Raw genomic sequence first — 23,185 nt, 5'->3', positions numbered from 1 at the left:
CATGCACCTGGGACTGGTGACTGCAGTCACCACTAACTCTCTGAGCACTCACATCTCCCAGCCCTGGAGAGGTGCATCTGGGTTCTGCTACCTTCAGCTCCCAGGGACATCACATCTGACATCCCAGAGTCCCTCACAGCATCAGGTACACACTCCACAAAGCGTCCCACACATCCCACAAAGCATCATCACTGAAGGCTCAGACATGTCCTGTTTCTCTTTTAAGGGAGACGTAGTCTTTAAATCTTTCCACAATAGTCAAGTCGGTCACGCCTCACTGACCAGAAGGTTATATCAGTAGCTAGAAAAGACCTGCTGAAATATGAGGAAAGCTTTACCAAGTAGATCTTGTCACCATCTTCTCCCTGTTAAGCTAGTCTCATTCTGTGGAAGTAAGAAAGTCATGCTCCCTTTTCAAAGCTCTGGTGTGAGACCTGGCCAAATATTGTGTCTGGCAGGATCTGAAGAGTCTTTTGCATGCTAGACAAGAAAGTCAGCCAGAGGCAAGTTGAGAGGGAACAGCAGAGGCCATTGAACTGGAGCTTTTGAGGACCTAGAAAGTAATATGTCAGGAAAGTGTCTAAGGTGCAGCAATATATGGACTTCTCTATTGAGAACAGCCAATAATAAATAGCTCTAAAGATAAAACCAACCAGAAAGCAAATAAACACCAGACTTAAAGACTGGAGTTCATAATGCTTTGTCTAAGTCTTCTTATACTCAGAAGAACAAAGTTATACACCAAAAAAGGAGGGAAAAAACCCCAACCCAATATAAAAATATATTACCTGATTCTGAGATAGGTAGAAGCAAGGTGGGAATACTGGTAATGGGATCTTTGAGAAAATACAAAAGGAAAGTGTTCAAAAGGAAAGAAGGAAGAAAACATAATGAATTCTGAAAAGCAATATTGTGGAAGAAAAGCAGCAGCTCTGGGGATAGTTAGCAATGAGTTATAAGGTTTCTTGCAGACTCAGCCTTGTGTCTCTTTCTGCAGCTCTACATGTGATCAGAGCTGGAACAGCAAACAATTCTTGTCTTTTCACCAATTTAGAGATCATAAAATTACACTTATGACTAAATAATAAACTGTACTTCCTTTCTTTATACCTAAGGCATATGCTGAATGTGGTAAACTACTGACAACACAGAAGTAGATGGGTTAAGAGGCAAGCATCCAGAATACAGACAACTCATCTTCTTGCTTCCTGTGAAGAAAGGATGTTGTTCAATACCTTACAGAGGGTCCCTCTTCTGGACCACAGCAACCTTGAGAAACCTTTCCTCCTAGCCACATGCTGCTTGCCATGTTTTCTGGCAGATGCACTTGTTGCTGTTGTTTCAGTATTTTAGGATAACTTTTCCTCCTGCAGGAGGGCAAAGTAAAGCTCCAGAACTGGACTTCCTTTTAAACTTTGCAAGAGCACATTATCTACCTGTCCAGAGCGGGAGGTAGATAATAGCTCCAATAGCAACATACTGCTCCAATACCTTTGAAGTTCAACACTGGCCAACATACTAGAAGGATATGCTTAACATAGAGAGTGGAGAATGCCTGTAGTTTGTTTATACCATGAAGCATGTTCCTTCTTGAATGAATGGAATTTACTGAAAGGCACCACTACAGGCAAAAAAGGCAGAAAGGTTTCTGCACAGCATGAGCTCCAGCTTTTTTTTTTTCCTGTTTGAAGGTTTTTTTACCTAGGGACTATGCCCTATCTGGAGCTTTGCAAGTCGCAAAGGGACATCTAATGGTTTGTTCATACATTGCAAGCAAACCCAGTGCTAGAATGGGTGTCATGTGATGAATTTTTCCAGGTTCTGCTTGCCAGATACTTATGTCTTTTCCATAGAGCTTTCACTCTATCACCTAATTTATTTTGGCTTCCCATTCTGGAGAAGAAAAGAAACTTGTATCTTAGAGTTTTATGTATTTACCCCTTTCTCAAAACAGGGTTATAAAGTGAGAGATGCTGAAATTTGGTGCTGCTGTGATAGAGACAAACCAAATGGATCTCCATTCCTCAGCCCAGAAGTAATAGACCATTCCACCTTCAAGCCCTAAGCTCCTACTTTGATCAGTAAAGATCATGCAGTCAGCTGGATTTGAGTCTGATTTCCCATCCTCTTAGTACAAGGGAAGGAAGCTGTAATTAAACCTGTGCCCACCTTCATCTCAGAACAATGGTTAATATTTTACATTTTGTTCAAAGGTGATTAAGATATCTTTTCATTAGTGCCACTTGTAGCAGGATCAGCTAATGGATATTGTGTCACATGCAGGTTATCGCACCCTGAACAGTTGTGTATAGTTACAACACACACCTGATCATGAGATAATCAATTCACAGCAGAGCTGTCCTACATGCAAAGGAACTATGGGCATTTCAGCTCTGTTGGAGAATTGCATAGTTGTGAGTGCTCAGCACCTCTCCACACATGGCCTTTGCTCTGAATTCAAACACGACTTTCATAAAGGTTCTTCTAAGACCCATTATTCTTTATATCCATCCTGCCCCTGTGACGTGTGATAGGCTGCTAGAGAGCATGAGCTCTATAGGGCATCCAGAGTGAGTTTGAACCTCCTGGGAACAGAAGGTGTTGGCTGAAAGTACTGGACAATGTGTTTTTAATTTGCCCTTTGTCAAGGTCACACCTGGCTGACTGCCTCTGCAAGAATCCTGGGTATCAGTAATTAACAACATCCTCCTCTTCTCTGCAGATGAGTTTTTGTTCTTCCTTTGAAAGTTGTCTTGTCTGCTACGAACTACATGGAGAGAAAGTGAGTGAAGGTGCCTCATTATTTTAAATGGGGCTTAACAGAACCTAACAAAGAGCATAAAACAGAGCAACTTTCACACACAATAGCACCAAGGCACTTACAGAAAGGCTGAGAACTCAATTACAGCCCATTACTGTTGGAGCTGTCTCCTGCTCTCTTGCTCTGTCCCTGTCCGTTGGTTTCCACAAAACGAATTTACTTTTGGCAAAGGTCAATCTCTTCAGCTGTGGTGTTTTGGCTAGTGATTCCTATTAGCACAAGTCAGTGCTGATTCCAGCCTTCTCACAAATATCAGGAGAAAAACAACTGAAGGAAAAGTGTGTTTTCCTCTTTGATAATTCTGCAAAATGGCAAAACTCAGTCAACTACAAGGTAAAAAGCAGTATGTTGTTATGAAGTGTTCTTGCAGAAAGGTTATGACATGATCCTGTAATACATCATGAATACATGCACACATACACATCTCCAAACAATGCATGCATATAGCCTGGTTGCACTTTTTTTTACTGTTATTCAGACTTTTTACCATTGATCAGACTTTTTGCGGTTTATCCAGATGGACAATACAGATGATTTTATGTTTTCATAATTCTTCTAGTGAAGAACGAGTGAGAACTAGATTAAAATCATAGCACTGGCTACAGTGGCTTAAAACCTGCTCGATTTCTGCCTGCCCATGAACAGCTCCACATGGTCATCAAGACACACTGCCATATGTGTCAGGGTAAGTGAGGCACTGAGATGGCAGGACTCCTGCAGACAGGACTGCAGTAGAATGAAAAACAGATCCTTGGAAGCAACAGATTGGCATTGGACAGCCTGCCAACAGGCCCTCCAGGGTGTAAGAAACAGACTCATTTTAAAGTGCATTAAAATGCTTTTTGAAAGAAATGTATTAAAAGATGGTTGAGGTTGAAATGACAATCAAGCTGAGTCAAAGTGAGTTGCACAACATAATCAACCTTTCCTGTATATATCCATTATTGCTACACTTTTATCCATCATCCTGTACAAAGGTGGCAGCTGAATTTGAAATAAAGCTCAGCCATCCAGCTTTTGAAACAGAGAACATCTCTTCTGTTCTCGCCAGCTCCTATCTACTTCATTATCCACTCTGTGTGTTGAACAAGAATCCTGGAGTAGAGAGCAATGTATGCTTGTTTCTGACATTTCCTCAGCTTCACAATTTGCCTCTTCAGACTTTTAATATTGGCATGCCAGCTTATTTTTTCACTGGATTTGCACACTGGTTTTTCCACAAAAACTGTTGCAAGTGGAACAACACTCTTTCCTTCCCTGGGAGGCTGGGTGCCAACATGAATCCCTGTTTTTTCAGCTAACGGAGTAACTGATATTGTCAGTAGACCTTTGTTGTCTGTGAAACCTAAGTACAGGAGTGGAAGCTGACACACATTTCACAGCTGTGACCTAAAACTATTTGTTGGAGGGGCAAGGTCTCTGCAGTGGGGGATTCCACACCTCTGGATGCTGCTTCATATTTCTGGCAGGTGGGAAGGCTTAGTGTTATGAGAGTCAAAATACACAGAAGAGATGGTTTAGGGGAGTTTAGAAACATGAACAATCGATAGGGAAAATGTAAAGTGAGTTTGGTAGCTACAGAGATTTTTTAATGAGTGTAAAAATTCTGACTTACAAAATGTACTAAATTTTGTCAGTCATAACAAAGGGGTTTTTTTTATTTCCCAGTTCCCCCAGCAAGCAAATGTCATGTCTGTGTTTAGCATTAGAAAATTTGTTTTAAAAAAATAAAAATGGAACTAATTCATTAATGAAAAACAAAGGAATAGAGTATTTTCCCTTTTCACCTTCCTTAAAAGGATTGAAACATCTTTTGCTGCAATTAGAGAAAATATTAATTGTCTTTGAGCATATTACTTTACATAGATAAATTCTTAAACAGAAAAGAAAAGGCATATTTAGCATAGTAACTGGTGCACAGTGTATAGCAATGAGCATTACTGCTCTCTCTGGCTGTTATATAATGATATTACTGTTACTCCAAGGGCATTAGTACCTGCTTTGTACATCAGTTTCCCTGTTACAGTTAAACCTTAGAATCAGCTGTTATTTGCTTATTCACTCTTCTCCTCATTGGCTTTCTTAGAGATTCTAACAGATGCATTAAAAAAACTTGCTGGAGTTTTCTGAACAAATAAGAGTTTTTCTTCAGGTTTTCAGACAAATGTGTTTGCATATGAGGGCTAAATGTTCCTGGAAAAATGCTTAAAAATTCCAGTGAGCAAGTATAACCCTCATTTTTCCAAAAGTGAGGTGAGTAGAGGTGAACTCTGACCAGCTGCCTGGAAAGACCAACGTGCTATGTGAGATGTGATCTTTGCACAGCTGCTGGCAGATGTTTGGTCTTTCCTCCTACCTTTACCAAAGACTGGACTCCAGTTGCACAAAGCCTCTCCTCCAGCAGCTGCACACATATTCCCAGGGTATGGCATATCAGAATTCAAGATCCCAAGTAGCTGGGGGACAAAAAAGCTCAAATAACTTGTTTCAAAATCTCTTTCATTCTGCTTGTTCAAAGCAGACTTGGTTTTGATTTTGTCATGGTGGCATATCCCACAATGATAGACTAGCCTGATTCCATCTCTCTTAAATCGTTGCTGATACCTGAAAATATTTTACAGTTCTGCAGTTAGGTTTTGGTATGCTGGGTCCCAGCAACCAAAAGATGTTTTGTGCCATTGAGCACATTGAAAGTTATTTTCAGTAAGGACAACTTTTTTCCTTGTCTTTTGAAGGTGTTGAAAGATGTCTTGCAGGGTGTTGTTGAAATCTATGTGGGTTTGACTAAGAACTGTACAGTTCTCTTTTATTATATCCATTCCCTATAACATGTTTTGTTGCTACCAGCATTTTCAGACCTCTGACAGTAAATCTGGTTCCCCTGTTTCTTGCAGGATTTGTTTATTTTTACACTCCCAGGGTAACGGCTATATTTTTGTGAAGTTTGAAATAATGGCGTACAGAAGGGTATACAAACAAAATGGGACCTTCAGGCCATGCCACAGTGTAGCAAATGTCAGTATTTTTCTTGCTGCTTTTTTCTCCTTCCGCTCCATTTTTTCCCCCTGCACGACCTCTCTCTATTCTCTATTTATTCTTGAAAAATATTCCATTTCTGTTTCCTGTGAAGGTGGGAGAATAGTGGGCTAAGGGGAACTGATGAGGAACTGTCCAGCACACTTCTGTCCTTCCCATTCTTAGCTTTCCAACACAGTTTCTTTTGTTCACACAGATTGAGTAAATGGGGAATTTCCACCAAATCTCTGGCCCATACTGTCTTAGATGCTCCCTGCTCTGCAGACAGCTAGTGGTAGGAAAAGGAAGAGAGCTAATGAGGATGGATGACCTGATATCCTTCATGGTGTGTGATGGCCAGCCCAGCTGGTGGGACTTTTATGGTACAACAGATTTTAGTCTTCTTTCCTATAGCTACATATCAATAACTTCTTTTCCTGGAACAATATTTTCTGCTTTTAGACACTCTTCCTCTTGTCAAGCTCAATTAGATTGCTTTGGGAATCACACATCTGAAAGCCCAAAATCTGACCTTATCTTCATGTAGATGGATGAGAGTAACCTATAATCTCCACTCAAGCTATATTTTACCTCTCACTGAAAACAATGAGGATCTTTAAGTTCTGTAAGAGCTACAGAAATGATGCATCAGGCAAGACTGCATCAGCAAGACAACCAAGCGATTTTCTGATACTCAGAACAAAAAGGAACTCAAGGCAAAAAGACATAGACTTCTGTGTCTTTAAACTCTTAGACACTATTAATGACTTCTCAGGAAGTTCCAACAAAAAGCTGCACTACCAGCTCTCTTTTTCCACCCCTGTTCCCTACACCTTTCCACACATTTCTCAATAATGATGAATACTGGAACTCAGGTAGTTGCATCACACACAACCACAGTTGCAATAGAAGTCGGATACATAGAATGTCTGTGTCAGTTTTTTTACTCAGACAGCATTTTTTTCTCTCAGACAAACTATACCTCAAAAATTTCTCAGCATAAAACCTCTCTGATCATTCAGAGTATATGATGCATTCCATGCATTTTACCAGGATCCTCTACCATCAATCTGACATTGAAGAACACAGCAGCATGCAGATTTTAAAACTGGGCATAATGCAAAATAGCTCATTTATTTCTCACTCACTTGGAGTGTCACCAATTCCCATGGAAAGATACAAGCAGTTATTCTTGAAGGAATAATAATCAGAGAAAATCATGGTTTAAGAGGTTTGTGAGAAGTTGTATATAGCAGGACATCTCTGTTGTATGAGGATAATTTCTTCATCTGACCTAAAACCTAAGAATCCTATAGCAATTTTCTTCTACAATTTATTAACAACCACCAGGCCATTAGAGTGTCCATGGATTTCACCAACCTCAACTTTCTAATTATCATGATTAACATTACAAAATAAATGTATTTTGAACAATCATGTTCAAAACCCCCAGCACAGCCACTTATTCCTCCACAAACCAGTCACCTATAAAGAGCACTAAGTGAGTGTGGCAAATAACAATAAATAGTGCTAAAGAAACAATCACATTGTGCTAGAGAAACAAATGTAAAAACAACTGGTTTCTTATATTCGTAAGATTTTCAGAGATCCTACAGTAGAAATAATGAAATACATGAATCCCTGCTTTTCTCAGACTGAAACGAATACCATGCAGTGGACTGTAACAAGCACCCCACAGCACAACAAATTCCTGGAGCAGACTAGGACCCAGTTATGAATGGATGGCCCTTCCAACAAAGCAGTCATTCCAAGTCTGATCACCCAAAAACTCTTTGTTGCTAACACTCAGAACTCTTGGACTCACCAGATGTTCACCAGCAGCCCTCCTTTCATTTTACCTCTTACCGACCTATTTCAAAATGCAAACTACATCCTTCCTTCTCTCTCTCTCTTTCCTTCCAGACTCATAGCTCTCCCTTTTCCACATCTTTTCTGAATTTGTTTGAGGGAGCAACATAACTGTATCAAATGAAAAGCAATTATTTCTAGTCTATACTTCAGCTTGGGCCTCAGTGCTCATCTTGTCTAACAAAAAGACTGTGACAAAATTTTCTGTGCTTTCCAGCTCTTTACAGAGTGGCAGGGTTCTTTATTAGACAAGCTGACAAGCTTCATTAAACTTTTCACTGCATTTTTGCTGGACATGTCTTAAGACAGCACGTTTACAGTCACACAGATTTTGTGTTGTAATTCAGTGAACATTATGTACCATCCAGCTGCATTTAATGGAGTCTCATGGGTGTGAGCAGGTCCATAACCTCTTAATTAAAAATGCTGTAGCACAAACAGGCCCAAAAGACTGCAATAGTACCTGATAGACAATTAAAACAAAGCTCTAATAGCTTTGTTGCTTGCCTCTAGTGATAAAATAGAACAATCAGAAAGCTCAATAAAAATCTATCAGTCTGTGTGGAGAAGCATGTTTTGTTTAAGACTGGAAAATGCTGCTCTACTTGTGAGCAGTGTTACAAATATTTTTTTCATGTTAAGAACCCTTTGGTGGCAGAGCTATTTTAAGTGAACTACATCCTGACAAACGTTACTCCTTCACCTCCTTCCATCCTACTGCTTGTGTGGGATTGGTTGAAAGATGCGGAAAAATCTGTTTCACACACATGCATACACAAACCTCTGTGTTTTTAACCCAAAACTCTCTCTCTGTAAGAGATTCCTTTCTGTTAAAGAAAACTGTACTCATAGATGCAATATGGAACAGAGCACCGGTAAGGCACTGATAAGCACCAAGAGAGTGTTGGAGATGAGGGAGGAAGGAAAGCAGGCAGTGGGCAGAAAGATCTTAAGCCATCTTTTGTGCTGAAGGCTATCACATGGAGTACTGCTCTTGGTATTTCCAGAATATTTTCCTTTACTAAGTGATCCAAAGTATCTGTTGAAAACATCTAGAACATTTGTACCTCTCTAGAAAAAAAAAACCAAAAAACAAACCAACTTAAAAAGTGTATGTTCTGCATTCTTTTTTCCTCTTTGTTTTGTGATCAAAAGTGTATCACCATTTGAAGAGAAAGTTAAGGATTAGCTGTTCTGGCTTTCACTAAAACCAGAAGTGACTAGATGTCATTACAGACCCTGTTTTCATTCCAAGATACGTAGATCCCATTGCTGTAGATAACCATTGTAACTTTTAACTGCACAGTCTTCAAATCTTTTAAATATGAGGCTGTCAGGTCTCATCCTACCATCAGACCCTGGCTTTGATCAAGGCAGACTTGAACCATTGTGATTGCTACCCAGAAGACATACTTAGTTTGCATAGAGTATTATTCTTATAGAATCTGTGTCAGATGCCATTTCTGTGTTTCCATCAACTTTGGGGACATTTTGGACAAATTATTTAATGTTTCTTAGACTTTACCTCTGGCAGAATTTTAATGCAAAAAAAAAAAAAGCAATTAAGTCCACTTTGTCTTAGCATGTTTTGTCATAGAGCTGTTGAGCTTGGGATACATTTCTAATTGCCTGCCTAGGTCGTTCACCTAAATTATGTAAGAGCTGATTTAATTATCCTTAAAAGCTTCCCTCTAAATGAAATTCCATCTTATCCTTATATATCTCTCAGTATAAAGCGTGCCTAGAATTTTTAACTGTCCTTAAAATAGCAAAACCATGTTATGGGAATGACTTACACTACAGAGAGGCTTCTCACTCGTTTTTTACATCATGGAGTCAACAAGTACCACAGTCCTGTGAAGTTTTGTACCTGTTACCCATTCCCCCTAGGGGTGCAGAGTAACCTCTACACCAACTTTCATGTTAAGTCTTCTCATTGCTGAAAACTCCTGTGTATGAGCTCACATTTACTAGACATGTTATTGTTTTCTAAAGAATTAAGCTGAATATTATTTTTGCTTTCTGAAGTAAGTTGTTAAGTATTTGTGAAAAATTGAACCCCATATATTTTGGTGCACAAATTGTTTGTCTCAGAGATGCATAAAACAGAGCCATACCACAGCACTATAGAGCTATTTGCCTGTGGAATGCCTCACAGTCTCTTAGAAGACTTAAAATTATACATTTTCTCCAGGGAACTTCAAACTAATACAGAGATTTTGAACTTCAACAAACCAGAGTCTGTCCCACAATGCATCTTTATGGTTATTGATGTATGGCAGAACCAAAATTCATTCTATTTAGATGTAGATGTGGATAGAGATTTATAGATGTGTTCTGCTTTAAGGAGCTTTGTTTTTCTACAGAATCAGCATTTTCCAGATCAAAATATTTATGTGCACACATTTGTCAGAGATATTTGTCTTCGAAAAAGTTTCCCAATGGAAACTTTTCAAATAGCAGAATTTTGAATCTATGCTGCTAGATACCTGCCTTTCATCACCTTCACACCGTACCTAATGCTTGCTTGTGGGCTCTATTATGTGACACCCATTTCATGAGGCATCCTTAGGGTTAAGAGAAGCTTCTTGTATTTAGTACAAAATGTCCCTAAAACAAGCATACGCATATGTTCCCAAAAGGAAGGAAAGAAATATGGATCAAAGCACTCTCTTATCAGCTTTATTACCTTAATTCTGATGTGCCTGCTATACACTCTTTTATTACCTGCTCAGAATTTGCTAAAATAAAGGTGAAGTTGGATATCATTTATACCTTTTAAGATACGTAATATGTAGAATATTGCACAAAGTGCTAAGAATGTTGCATCAAGCTTCTTTGAATGGCAGAGGACAATGTCTCTCTCTTGTCTCCCAGAGAAGCTATCTACTTGACATTTGTTTCTAAATGTCAGCAAGACCAGAATGGGTGAAATGAGTCACTGAACTTTTCTTGCTGTTGGCTAGGGAGCAAGGATGGCTAGTTTAAAATAAGAGTAGGGGAAGGAGAGAGAATATTTGTAGTCAGAGGAGAGGGGAGGTTGCTTTTTCCTGTTGTTGTCTGTCTATATGAGGTTATGGTCACAAAGCAGCAAACAGTTAGTTCACTCTTAACTATACAAATCAGAACCTGAATGGGTGTTTGTAATGTGACAACTGGTTTATCCGGGAAAGACTAGGAATGATGCTCAACCCCTGAGGGTGGTTTGGAAGAAGATAAAAGTGGAGGCTGTGTCTCAAACTCATGGAGGAATCCTTCATTGAATATGTCCTGGTTTAGGGCAAATTTGGAAGAGCATCTCCAAAGGGGGACCCCTCCAGAAAGCAAACCCACATGGCCCCTCCCCCCAGCTGGTTCAGGAAGAATTCCTTGGAGAGAAGTGGAAAGAACCTGTTTATTTAACAGGCAAAGCACTCCCCAGCACACAGAATGAACAATACCAGGTGACACCACTCTTTCACCACTCTGAAAAACACGACAAATTCAGAAAGTCTCTCTTGGGGGGTGGTCGCTCTGTTATCAGTCCCTCCAGCACTGGGGCAGCTGCTGCAGCCACAAGGTGCAAACTCTCGGTGTGTCCCAGGTCCCAGTCCGAAGCAGGTTCGAGTAGGTCCAAAAAAAAGGAAAGGAGAAACAGTCCAGGAAGGAATTTGGACTGTTTAGCTAAACTAGCTAATGAGCAGAAGCAAGAGCAAGCAGAAACAAAGCAGAAGCAAGAGCGAGAGCAAAGCGAAAAGCAAAAGCAGAAAAGCAAAAGCAAAAAACAAAAGCAGCACCATGTACTGCCCTGTCTCTGTGTCCTGCCAGCCATGGGGGAGCGGCTGATAAGAAGCGAACACAAAACTTTCACTCTTCAGAGCCAGTCTTGAAGGCACAGAACATAATATCCAGCATAAACAGAACACATGAATGGGGATACAAGCATCATAACGTCACCCTAGGACAAAATACTACCTGGTGACAAGTAGAATATGCAGAATATAGGGCACGTTTTGCATCTGAGAAGAGTGAAAATGATATCAGCAGAAAACTGGTAAGACTTCAGATCTATGCTGTTAGAGCAAGTGGTAGGAAGAAAAAGCATGGTTTGGCAGCCTTGGACAATTCCAGGCTGTCTCTTTCTCCACCCAGGCTCCACACAGTTTAATTCTCTCTTTGCCCTGCTTTTGCAGATTTCTAAAAATGGTTATAAGTGGAGCTCTCACTGAATTCTAACTGAGAGAATCATTCCAGGACTCTTCAAGGAATTCTGGCAATACCTCCAAAATTACTTTCCTTGATCATTTCTCTTTTAAGCTGCCTATTTTATCCACTTCTTCTACCTTCCCTCTAATTTTCATCTTCTTTTTATCTTCCTCTTTACCACCTCTATGTCTTGTGGTTTTCACCACTCTGTGGTGATAAATGAACATTGACCAAAGAACTCTTATCCTCCCCTGGGGAAATAGAGGAATTGAAGATAAATTGTTCTGCTCCATTTTATTTTTTTTTCTGTTTTGTTTTTCCTTCCCCCAATTATCATTATTCTTATTCCTTTTCTCCTTCTCTTCTTTAGTTCTACTGACTCTCTTTCTTACTGTCCGTTTTCTGGTTTTGTGACAGATTTCTGACAGAGAACTTGCTGCAGGTCAGTGGAAATTAGGAGAATTTGTTTTTCTATTATTGCTACAGCTTTGCACAACACAAGTTAATGTAGCATTGCAGTTGTGATGATCTTGACAAGCTTGGAAATGACATTTCAATTCTAAATCACAGCCATTTATAACTTTCTGTAAAAAATATTACCTTTGGGGCTCAAATTTTTCATGCTCAGTCTCAGTTCAAGACTCAATTGGTTTTAGAAACTTTCATAAACATCAATCCAGCTGTTTATATATTTTTTTTCAAAGTTATCCAATGAAGAGGAGGGAAAAAATTGTTTTCACCATTTAAGGCATTTTTCATATGCTTTTCAGCCCCAGCAACTCAAAACAACTTTGTTTTGAAACTTCACCCTTGAAAATGAACGTACTCCTGAATGATGCACTGCTGTGTTTGAAGAAATTTGGTTTGGAAATGACATACTTATAAACATTAGAACAGTGTGTGCTGAGCATGTACAAAACATTATATCCCTTCTTTGATTTAGACCTCTACCCAACAGTGATTAATGTTCCCAGGCATGAATATTTGTTTGTGCGCTCATGAAAAATAGAGATGAATAAGATCTATTGCATCATCTAGTTCATCTTACCTCCAAAGGCTTAATGCTGCACTGTCTATTTGTGCCAGTGACAGAAGCTGAGAGTCACAGAAAGGTCCTTTCTTGAAAGTTTTCTGCAGAGCTTTAGTGGAACAGGGTCAGCAGTTATAACTCCAAAGAACATTTCTTTGTTTGTACCTTGGCTTTACCATCTAAAACACATTTCTAGAATTTCCTGATAGGAGATTCAAGAAATGTTAAAATGTGTACTCAACAGGTTGAACTATTGCCCAGTCTAGTCTAAGGCACTCAGCTTCCTTGACCTGCTTTGTAATTTTGAACAACCTGAAGATCTTGTCAGGAAGTTTCCCTTGTTATGATTTGCATTGTGAAGATCTTCAGGTTATGGCAATAGTCAAGTCATGACCAGTTATGTCCCTCTAAACAGTACTCTTCTCTCTTTATTATTTGTTCTTTATTATGAATACATGTAGCAGATTATGCCAATGACCATTCATTTTTTTAGACAACCTAGTTGTGCCAAGCTTCCTTCATCTTTGTCTGTAAGCCAGTTCATGGAGTCATTCAGTTATCCAAAAGATCCTTGGCTCTCATTGCACTCATTATGCTCATCCCCAGCTCTCCTATTATCCCAGCATATCTGCTTTCTACTGCACTTTTTTGCACTTCTTCATATTTTTCAGTAAGTTTTCGATTTTAATAGCAGGGCCTGGAATGGAAAGCAGTTCTCAATGGTACTTTACAGCATCCCATGGCAGGGCTACTCTAGGAAAACATTTTGGCTGGCTAGGAAATAGTAAATATTTATCCTGAAAGAAAAAATTATCTTAGTACTTAACTAGACATGTGGGATATTTCTGTGGCATAAAAAAAATAAGAAGAAGCAGCAGAAGAAGTAAAAAGCAAGGGAAACAAGAAATTATCCACAAAATGTTTGATGTCACTGAAAAATATTTTGAACTGGGACATTTAAGACTGTCAGCAATGTTTTTAAGGCAGACTAGCTAATACACTTACATAATAGAATTTTAAATCTAGATTTGTATCTCTGCAGGAAAAAGAAAGAGGATATTTGCAATTGTGTTAGCATACCGTAGTTAGTCCATCACTCCTCTGAAGAATTACTGTCACAAGATGACACATATGAAGGAAAATACCAAAAGACACCAAATACTTCTTAACTCCCTCACATGCTACTTCTGGAAAGCTTATGCAATTCTAAAAAATTCCAAAGTTTTTCGAAGCTGTTTGTTTCAGGGACCTGCATTTTCTGAGACATTGAGCTGGAACCTCATTTTCAGAAAGAGCTAAGTACTACAACTTTGAAAAATGGGCTTTTTTAGTTGTCCCAAATTGGAAGTTGAAAAAGGAGATTCCCAGAACTAATATTTCTTTTTGAATACATGTTCTAAATTGTATTACTGGAACACAGGCAGTAGCATAGCAGAGACAGCACAATATATTTCTCTTTGTCTGGTAGAGAAATGCCACATTTCTTTAAAAAACCCATGTATTTTAATGGAACTAAGATGAAAATTTGGCTGTAATTGGCAGATTTGAAGAAGTTATTTTATTCTAACTTATTTATGTAAAAACCAATAAACTGTTCAACATATAATTACTTATGAGACATCTATGGCGAGAAACCAGTTTTCATATTTCTTAGAAAAATGAACAGGAAGTGGAAATTTCCTTCTCAAGAGAATTTTAAATAATCTCAAAACCAGGACATGCTATTAAAAGTGTAAGTTGTCATAATACGGACTTTTTACAATTAGCTGGTTTCAGAAATGTAATTTGACAATGTTCCTTTAATCCTTTTACGTTTTGTTCTCTCTTTCTTGGCTAATTAGAATGATTTGCCCTTGTCATTTTTATAAAATGTCTTTATATATTTAAAGTGCACTGTCATCCCATGCCATGATCTAACTATGATCATCTCAACTCTGGATAAGTAGATAAAACTGCTAAAAACTCACTCAAACACATACCTGATGTGTCCATCTTCTTAATCTCTGTGTACATAAATAGGAATATACCAATGCACTAGAGGGTGAAATTTTATTTAAAGTGGTTTTTTGCCAGACAAAGGAATAAGGCATAGGAATTTTCATGGAGAAATGTCTCATGTTCTTCAAACTATTATATCGTGATTTCAAAAACTAAACATATCCCAAACATTCTTTATTATTTTTTTAATGTGTGAGTTTTTCTCATAACCCTTCTGTTGTGGTACCTTGAAATTGTATCATCTGGGACCTACTGCAATTATATGATTTTCTTGCTGACTTTGTGGACAAAATAACATTTTGGAGTGAGAACATTGAAAATTGCTTCACTCTTGGACAAAGTCAGAGATACTGCAGCTAGAAGTGGTAGAAAGGTGGGATGAATATTGTCTGCTTTCACAAATGTCACCAACTTATTCTTCCTCAAAAGGAAGATAGTATAGGACACATTTCAGAGGAAATATTAGCAGCTAATGTTCTAACATGGTGGTTTGGTAGTCCAGGCACAGCAATATAGAAATTCTTCTCTACTGTGCTAATGTCATGGCAAACTATTCTGATGGTTGCAGAAACTTTAAGCAGAATGAAGCATGTGGCACAGTTGCAGAAGCTAGGCAGACCCATGGTAAAGAAGTTTAAATGGAGGATTCTTCTTCTTTCAATTCATATTCATTGACTTCTCAAAAGACTGAGTCATAGATATCCATTCCCAGACATCCTTTTAGGAGAAACAAGGCTGAAAATGATTGCATTTGTGTTGCTTGCAAATGATTGCAACTATGTTTTGTGGCATTTTTTTTCTGGGAGGTTCCTTACTTCACTTTTTTCAGAGCCCAGCTACGTGATAGAGTTACTGACCTTGTGGTCAATGTAATAATCCTCAGCTGCCCTACCACAATTATTGCTCTCACATATATTTATATCACAGCTGCTGAAGCTTCAGGATATTGCTGCAGTACCAATAATAAATATTAATATTTCTGTAGCAATCAATTGCTCTTAATTACTTTCACTCCAGGAGCCAAGTGAAAGAGGAGTCAAGTTCCAAAGAAGAGAGATCCTTATTCAGTGCCTTATTTCCAAAGGAGAGAAGCAATGCAGAGAGAACGGGAAATCTGCCAGCAAAAGGAGACACCTGAAAGAGGAAAAGATAAATATTTAGCCACTGAGATCTGTTAAAGTACAAAACATCATCTATAATTCAGATTCAAAATTACTTTATTTAAATAATATCACAACTGTACTACAAATAGTCCTCCTATGCTGTCAAGTTACAAGGTAAATGTGAGACACGTACCTCAGTCTTAACTTACTTCCTCTCCCCTGAAAGTGGGGCTGTCACTGGAACTGTTTTTTGAACTGTTACTATATTTGTACTTTTTTCATGCTATAGTTAGATCTTTATCACAACTCCAAGGCTGAGCAGTGGAAAAATTGGACAAAAATATTACTCCAGAATGATTCATCCATTGGAGACCTTGATCCAAATTTTGTGCAGAAGGGCTGAGCATTGAGCATCCAGTGAAGAGAGGCAGAGAAAAGTTCCCATGGCCCCCCCAGCAGAGGCAGTGCGTGCTGTGCTTATGGAGGCTTTGCCAAGGGGAGCTTCACACCAACCATGCCTAAAGCTTTCAAACTTACCTAGCCTGTCCATGCCAGCATCACCACCTGGTGCCAGGGAATGGAGCACCCCCCCACCAGGTTTTACAGACCTTTGTTGCTACAACAGGACTTGGGAGTAACTGGCTGAGGGGCAATTTGATTTCTTATGAATAACATAGGGAAAAGCCATGGGAAGAGCTGGAACTCAACTTCTCATCCTCTGGCTTCCTACAGAGACTCAGTGACCTGTCAGCTAGCAATTCATCAGGAGTTTAGACAGGGAAAAGTCATCCAGGAATGCTGTCCTCTGAGAGGAGGAAAGAGGGAAATTCAAGAGCACAGGAAAGCAGCCCATCTGGAATGAACAAGGAAATGAACCTATAGAGAGAAGGGAGGTCCAGAGAGGCTTTTGAAAGAGTCTTCATTCCTGTGGAGGATTGCATAATATAGTATTTGTTTTTACATAAACCAGAGTAAATAATTTTGCAGTACTGACAAATCTCTCTCTCTCTCTCTCTCTCTCAACTGTTCTCCATCTTTTGTTGTTCTGATTATTATGGTTCAGATATCACAGAGAATCACTTTCCTTTTTTCCTTCTTAGGAATGAAATAACTACTTTTTCATGTAGGTGGTGAGAGGAATAGAGAGAAATTGATTTTAATGCTTCCAAAAATTCTTCACTGTGTCAGTAATTTCCTTGTCCAGCGATGGTCTGCAGTCACAAGAAACATAATTTCCATTGTATCACTGCACTGTCAGTGTGGGATGTGTCACAGAAGAGCATCTTAGCTTCAGGCCCTGAGAGAGGTCTCTAGGCATGGCTTGTGAAGGCATGTACACAGAAGGCTGCTTCCAAAGACTGTGAAGCTGAGAGCCTGGAGGTGTTTGTACCTGGAGCTTTGACTATCAGTGGAGATAAAAGGCATCTATGGAAAAGTCTGGGATTTTGCAGCCAGTATTTGGCCACCAGAGAAAAAAAGGCTGACCAAGGCTACAAAAAGCACTAGGAATATGCTGAAAGTTCTTAGGAGATACAGAAAAGTTTCCATTTGTGCTCTGGATATAATGCAGGGTTTATGTGAAAGACTGCTTTTATAAGCACTGCAGTATAGAGAGGTGGATAAATTCAGATCTGTCTGGAAAGAAAACCGGATGTGATATTTATCTGAGATTAGCAATCATACAAAGGTGAAATATCTCCATAGAGAGAGCTTTTGCTTCTCTGTCATGATCTTTCAGAATCTTCCAGTCATTGTGGGTGGTTCAGATGATAGTCCTTGCTCAGTCTTTACCAGGTAAGAAACATCAGTGAGAATATTTGGATGCTGAATCAGGAGTAGGGGAATATGGAGGGCTCTCACAGGAGGTTATGAAAAAGGAAAAGAAATTGAGTTATTGTCTCTCAACAGTCTGTCAAAATAAAGTTTCCAGAAACTAAATCTTCTTTACGGCACTTTGGTAGAGGTTGGTGGGCAGCACAACACTGGGGTCCTCACCTTATGGCCAGGCAGGTGGATGGATAGTTTTTCCATGTTTGCAGAAGTCCCTACATCTTTTGCATTGCTGGGCTTCTTCCGGCTGGCACTTTGTCAGCTAAACTCAAAAATTATGTTTGGTTGTCATGAAGTGTTTGGTTGTTAAAAACAAGCTGTCATCCTGGTAGCCTACAAATATAATGTATAATTAAGTGTATTCTGTCCTATGTTTCCAAAGCAGTGTTACAATAATGTCAAGATATGATAATCTAGAAAAAGGCAGTGGGAAACAGGAATAGCCAGACATGTAGGATGTTTCTGTGTCTCCAACATGTTCATTAATTTTGGGGAGTATGGCCTTACACCCCAGACTGCACATTGCAACATCCACCCCAAGAACAGGGGCAGCAACAGTGGAGCTTAATAAAAAGAAAGTGTTGAAGTTTATGTGGGAGCAGGTGGAGAATAGGATGAAAGAGTGCAGGTTTCTCACTTTTCTTTCTGTGGAGTCTGTTCTTATTACTAACATTGATGGTGTCAGGACTTCATCCCTCCTCTTTGTAACAGCACTGTGAGTGTGGAAGCAGACTCCCTTAGGGAAGCTGGAGGATTGCATCCATTCCTCACAGCACATCTCGGGGGGTATGTGCTCTGCTCACATGGTGCAACATCCATCTCATGGCAGGGTGCTCTCCTCTTTTCCCACTCACACAGGTGCCATCAGCAGGACCTCTAGCAGAGGCCAAGTGGTGCTGTTATCACCTGCCTGTGGATACTCTCCCAAAGTCACTATCCTGCTGGAGCTACTGGCAGACCTAGAAATGCAGCATTTGTTCCTGTTTGTGTGCTTGAGTTGCTCATGGGAGAAAAACCACCAAGTCATACAGGACTTCCAAAAAGGAAGATTAGAAAGCACCAGTGAGCCAAGCACCAGTACCCATTTCATGTGTGATATAATTAAATGGTTATTTACAATGAGTTTTTTCTAACTATCATTGTTTTGGACTCTCTCTACTCTATTTATTATATTATAATTTCACTATATACTTTGCTAAGCATTGGCAGCCATTTACTTTTATTACACTGCTGTATCTTTGCGTCTCCTGTGCACTTTAATTGCATTAGGTGCATTGAACATATCTGTTACTGTTGCATAGCAGAGTAGTGATGTCTCTGGATATTTATAAAGTCTCTTTTTATAAATGATTTGGAAGCAACACATGGCTTTTGAAATTATATCTCAGACTGTCTTTTCAGGACTGCATGTCTAATGTGGGTAAATACTTACTGCATGTAAGAGAAACCAATATGAGAAAGGGAAAGAACCATCTCGATTTGGCATTTAGTGCAGAATTTTGGGTTTTATAAAGTGCCTTCTACACCAAGAAACATATGAAAAAAATTACAGATCTTTTCAGCCTATCTCCCTTCCCTGTCTCATCTTCAAATTTTGTTCTATAATGAAAAACTTTTTTTTTTTTTCTTTTTTTGCTTGTCTCACTCTCTCCAATTACAAGTGCAGGGGCCAAGAAAAGAGGAGAATTACTCCTGGTCAGCAAGAGGATCTCCTTACACTGATGAGCTAGGGACAGGAGCAGTTTAGCTGAAGGGAGTACAAAACCTTTTTCAGCTCTATTAAGAAAAGCATATGGGCGAGGAGCTGATACAACATATTTTCAGTTGGGTTTCCTTTGCCAGCTCTGCAACCTGTTTTGTCTTTTCTTGCAGAGTGATTCAGTTTCCTTCTTAAATGCAACAGCTTCAGAACCACCTAAGTATCCTAAGGAATACATCCAATGGAAAGTCAGTCAAGCTGACACTCCTGGGTGCCTGTGGTACTTCTGGAAGATTTGACCTGCGGAAGCTAAGAAAATGCAGAGGAAATGTCTTGACTAGTGAAATCTGAAGTTTTCCCATATGTCAACAGCTCTTGCACTAGGGACATGCAGTCTCAGAAGTACCAGGCAGAATGGAATAATCACTTCCCTCTGCCTGCTGATTACCCTTTTTCTAAAACCTCCCAGTGCTTATTTGGCTGCCTTTGCTACAAGGAAACACTGTGGAGTCATGTTCCGTTCTCTCAGTCTTTTTATGCAAAGCTGCTTTCCAACCCTTCAGTCTCTGGCCTGCACTGTTTCATGGGGTTATTTCACCCCTCATGCAGAACTTGGTATTTGCCTCTCTAGAATTTCATGGTCCTGTCATTTTTACAGCCTATGTCCCTCTGAGTAGCTATCACACCCTCTTTCATGAAAACTGCTCCCCCTGGTTTGGCATCATCTGCAGCCTTGCCAGGAGTGAGCTCTCTCTCATCACTCTGGTTGTTAACAATAATAATAAATTATTGTGTCCCAGTACTAGTTCCTGTGGGATGCCACTGATAAGACTATCAGCTGGACTTGTTACTGTGGATTGCTACTGTTGGAGCCCCACAAGTTTTCCATCCTCTCATCAACTCAGTCAATAGTTCTCCAGTTTGTTTATGGACAATACATAGCCTCTCTGGTCCCCTGTTCCAGTGCTGAACCACTCTCAACATTGAAGGTTGTTTCCCTTATATCCAGTCAGATTTACTTTTTCTGAGACTTTTGATCATTGATTTTTTTGTTTTTTGTTGTGTACCTCAGAGATGGGCTCCATCTTCCCTATAAATCTACTTTCAGTTGTAGCAGGCAGGAATTAAATCTCTTTCCACCATCCTTTCTCCAGCATGAAGAAATGCAGCCACATCCATCTTTCCTCACAGACCAGTGTTCTCCAGCCATCTATCCATCTTCATAACACTCTGCCAAACTTGATGTAGTTATCACTCTCTCTCCAACAGGGATCCAGAACTGGACAGAATGCTGTACATGCAGGCTCAGGCCAAGTAAAGGGGAATGCTCCCTTAACCTCCTGGCTATGACTGAGGTGGTCTCTACCTCCAAAGCAGAAGAGGCAGTGAGAAGGCTCTGCAGGAGAGGCTCTGCAGGGAACTGTGGTATGTCCTGGAATCCCAGTGTCCCCATCCCCTTTCTTGGAGAGCTGGCTGATGTGTACCCCAGATTTCATTTGGACAATGCAAGCAGTTTTCATTTCTGAAGACATCAGGGCACAGAGGTAAGGATGTGTGTATGCCCCCAGACTTGCTCCTGTGTGGTGTTTGGAGGCATCTGGAGCTGGATATTCTCAAAGAGTTTCTAGGTCCTGCAGGCGGTGCTTTAGTCTAGAAGATGGCTCAGACTGGAAGGTGGCAATCCCTACCCTGTATAAACAGCACAGGAGGGATATGGCTGAGGAGACAGGGGGCTCAGAATCTTGTTTTGACACGCACAGCCCATGCCTGTGGGACTTGTATGGTAGTTGTAAATTTGATTTGGCTGTGTATGACAAATCTTATCTGTATATTGTGGTCTTGCTTGTGAACAGAACAGCCCCACTGGGGCCCAGATTAGATTTGTATGGGAAGCATAGTCAAAACTAGGCATTTTTCCTTTGGGAAAATATGTGTGCTTTGTGCAGACATCTGTGGGAAAGATAAACAAGTAGAATAGTGATCCATTGGGTGCAAAGAGAAGAGATAATTAATCATACTGGTTTTCCCTGGATAGAGTTAATTTCCCAGTAGCTTGTGGGGTGCTGTATTCTGGATTTGTGCATTGACAACACCCCAATGCTTTAGCTATTGCTGGACAGTCCTTTAAAGCATCATGGCTGTTTCTGCTTCTCACACTGGCCTGCCAGGGAGGAGGCTGGGTGTGCACAGGAAGGTGGGAGGAGAAACAGCTGGGACAGCTGAACCCAATGGAAAAAATGGAGATTTTTAAACTTACAACACATGACATTTTGCTCAGCAATAAAAGCTGCGGGGAAAAGCAGGAAGGGTGAATGTTTTCAGTAGCAGCAGGGCCAGAAGTTGGGCTTTGATGATCCTTGTGGGTCTCTTCCAACTCAGAATATTCCATGATTCTTCCCAAGTCACCTTTTCTTCCCAAGTCACCACTACACATGATGGAGCCCTGCTTTCCTGGAGCGGGCTTACACCTGCCTGCTGAGGAGAAATGATGAACAAATCCTGTAAGCAAATTCTGCTTTAACTAACGTGCAGCCTTTTCTTTACCCATTAACCTGCCTTTGTATCATCCCATGAGTTTTCACACTCTTGCCCTTCTGATTCTCTTCCCCATCCCACAAAGAGGAGTGAGAGGGGCTGTAGTACTTAGTTGCCTACTGGGGTTAAACCACAACATAAATATTTGTGATCAGTTTCATGGACAGCATGTGAAGGACTGATGCAAGATACCCAGTCTTTTTCCTTGCCTGAATTAAGTATCTTGGACTTCACTTTTCAGTCTCTGGGAGAATTCTAAGAACCCTTTCCTTTTAAAAGTACGAAGTCGATAGCTGTTAAAGGAGGGCTGCCACTGAGCTTGCATACTGCTGAAGCAAGGCATGAAAACAAGAGCTGAGTTCTAGCAATAAACATCAGACCAGGAATGGTGATGTTTTTACAGCAATTTATTGAGTAGTCCCTCCAAGGTGCTGGTCGTGCCTGGTTTATTACTTTTAGATTGGTATTTGTGCATGTTTTTAAAAATAGAATTAAGATGAGGATTTTTCTGCTGTTTGGGGGGGTGAGGGTAGGGCAGGTGTTCAGGTTTCTTCCTTTTGTTTTTCATTATGTATTCTATGTGGTCCCACACTGATACCTTAATAAAATATTCTTACCTCTTATATAGAAGATTGATTGTTGTTTTTAATTAAGAAATCATCAGCTAGCATTTGACAGGCCATTTTCAGCCTCATTACAAATGTGTTCTTGATTAAATTTCTGGTATAGTCAATATCCTGTAAATCAGAGAAGAGTGCTTTCTCTTTTCTACTATTCTATGGTAAACATGACAGATATGATGTCAATAGCATGTGCTTAGCATAAAGTGCAATAATTGTAATGGGGAGTTGAAAACCATGTAAACCTGACTCCTCAGAGTGGAACTGAATTCAGTAGCTTCTCTCTCATCTGGAGATCAGTTAGGAAAGTGTTGTCTGGCCCATCTAGAAGATTTCTTCTTATACAGAAATTGAAAAAAAAAAGTTGGAAGACCCTACTCTATGGTCTTGTCAGGAGTGGGTCTTCAGAGTTGGGAAGACAAAGGAAGATGGAAAAGTACTAGAAATCAAAGCTGAGCAGGAACTTAGTGCTGCATGCTC

The 23,185-nt window shown here is 39.9% G+C and overlaps 1 long non-coding RNA gene across 2 annotated transcripts in view; it reads left to right on the top strand.

The window, feature by feature from the left end:
* LOC118697894 (uncharacterized) overlaps positions 1 to 23,185 on the top strand; it is a 143,104-nt gene that overhangs the window by 98,652 nt on the left and 21,267 nt on the right. For both annotated transcript variants that reach the window (XR_008508405.1, XR_004981816.1), the window contains exon 6: positions 20,820 to 21,094. This is a non-coding gene — a long non-coding RNA (uncharacterized LOC118697894). The remainder of the gene's footprint in view (positions 1 to 20,819; positions 21,095 to 23,185) is intronic.

This window comes from Molothrus ater, chromosome 5 (genome assembly GCF_012460135.2).
Source record: "Molothrus ater isolate BHLD 08-10-18 breed brown headed cowbird chromosome 5, BPBGC_Mater_1.1, whole genome shotgun sequence".
Taxonomy (NCBI): domain Eukaryota; kingdom Metazoa; phylum Chordata; class Aves; order Passeriformes; family Icteridae; genus Molothrus; species Molothrus ater.
This window is presented reverse-complemented; position numbering and strand designations above follow the sequence as displayed.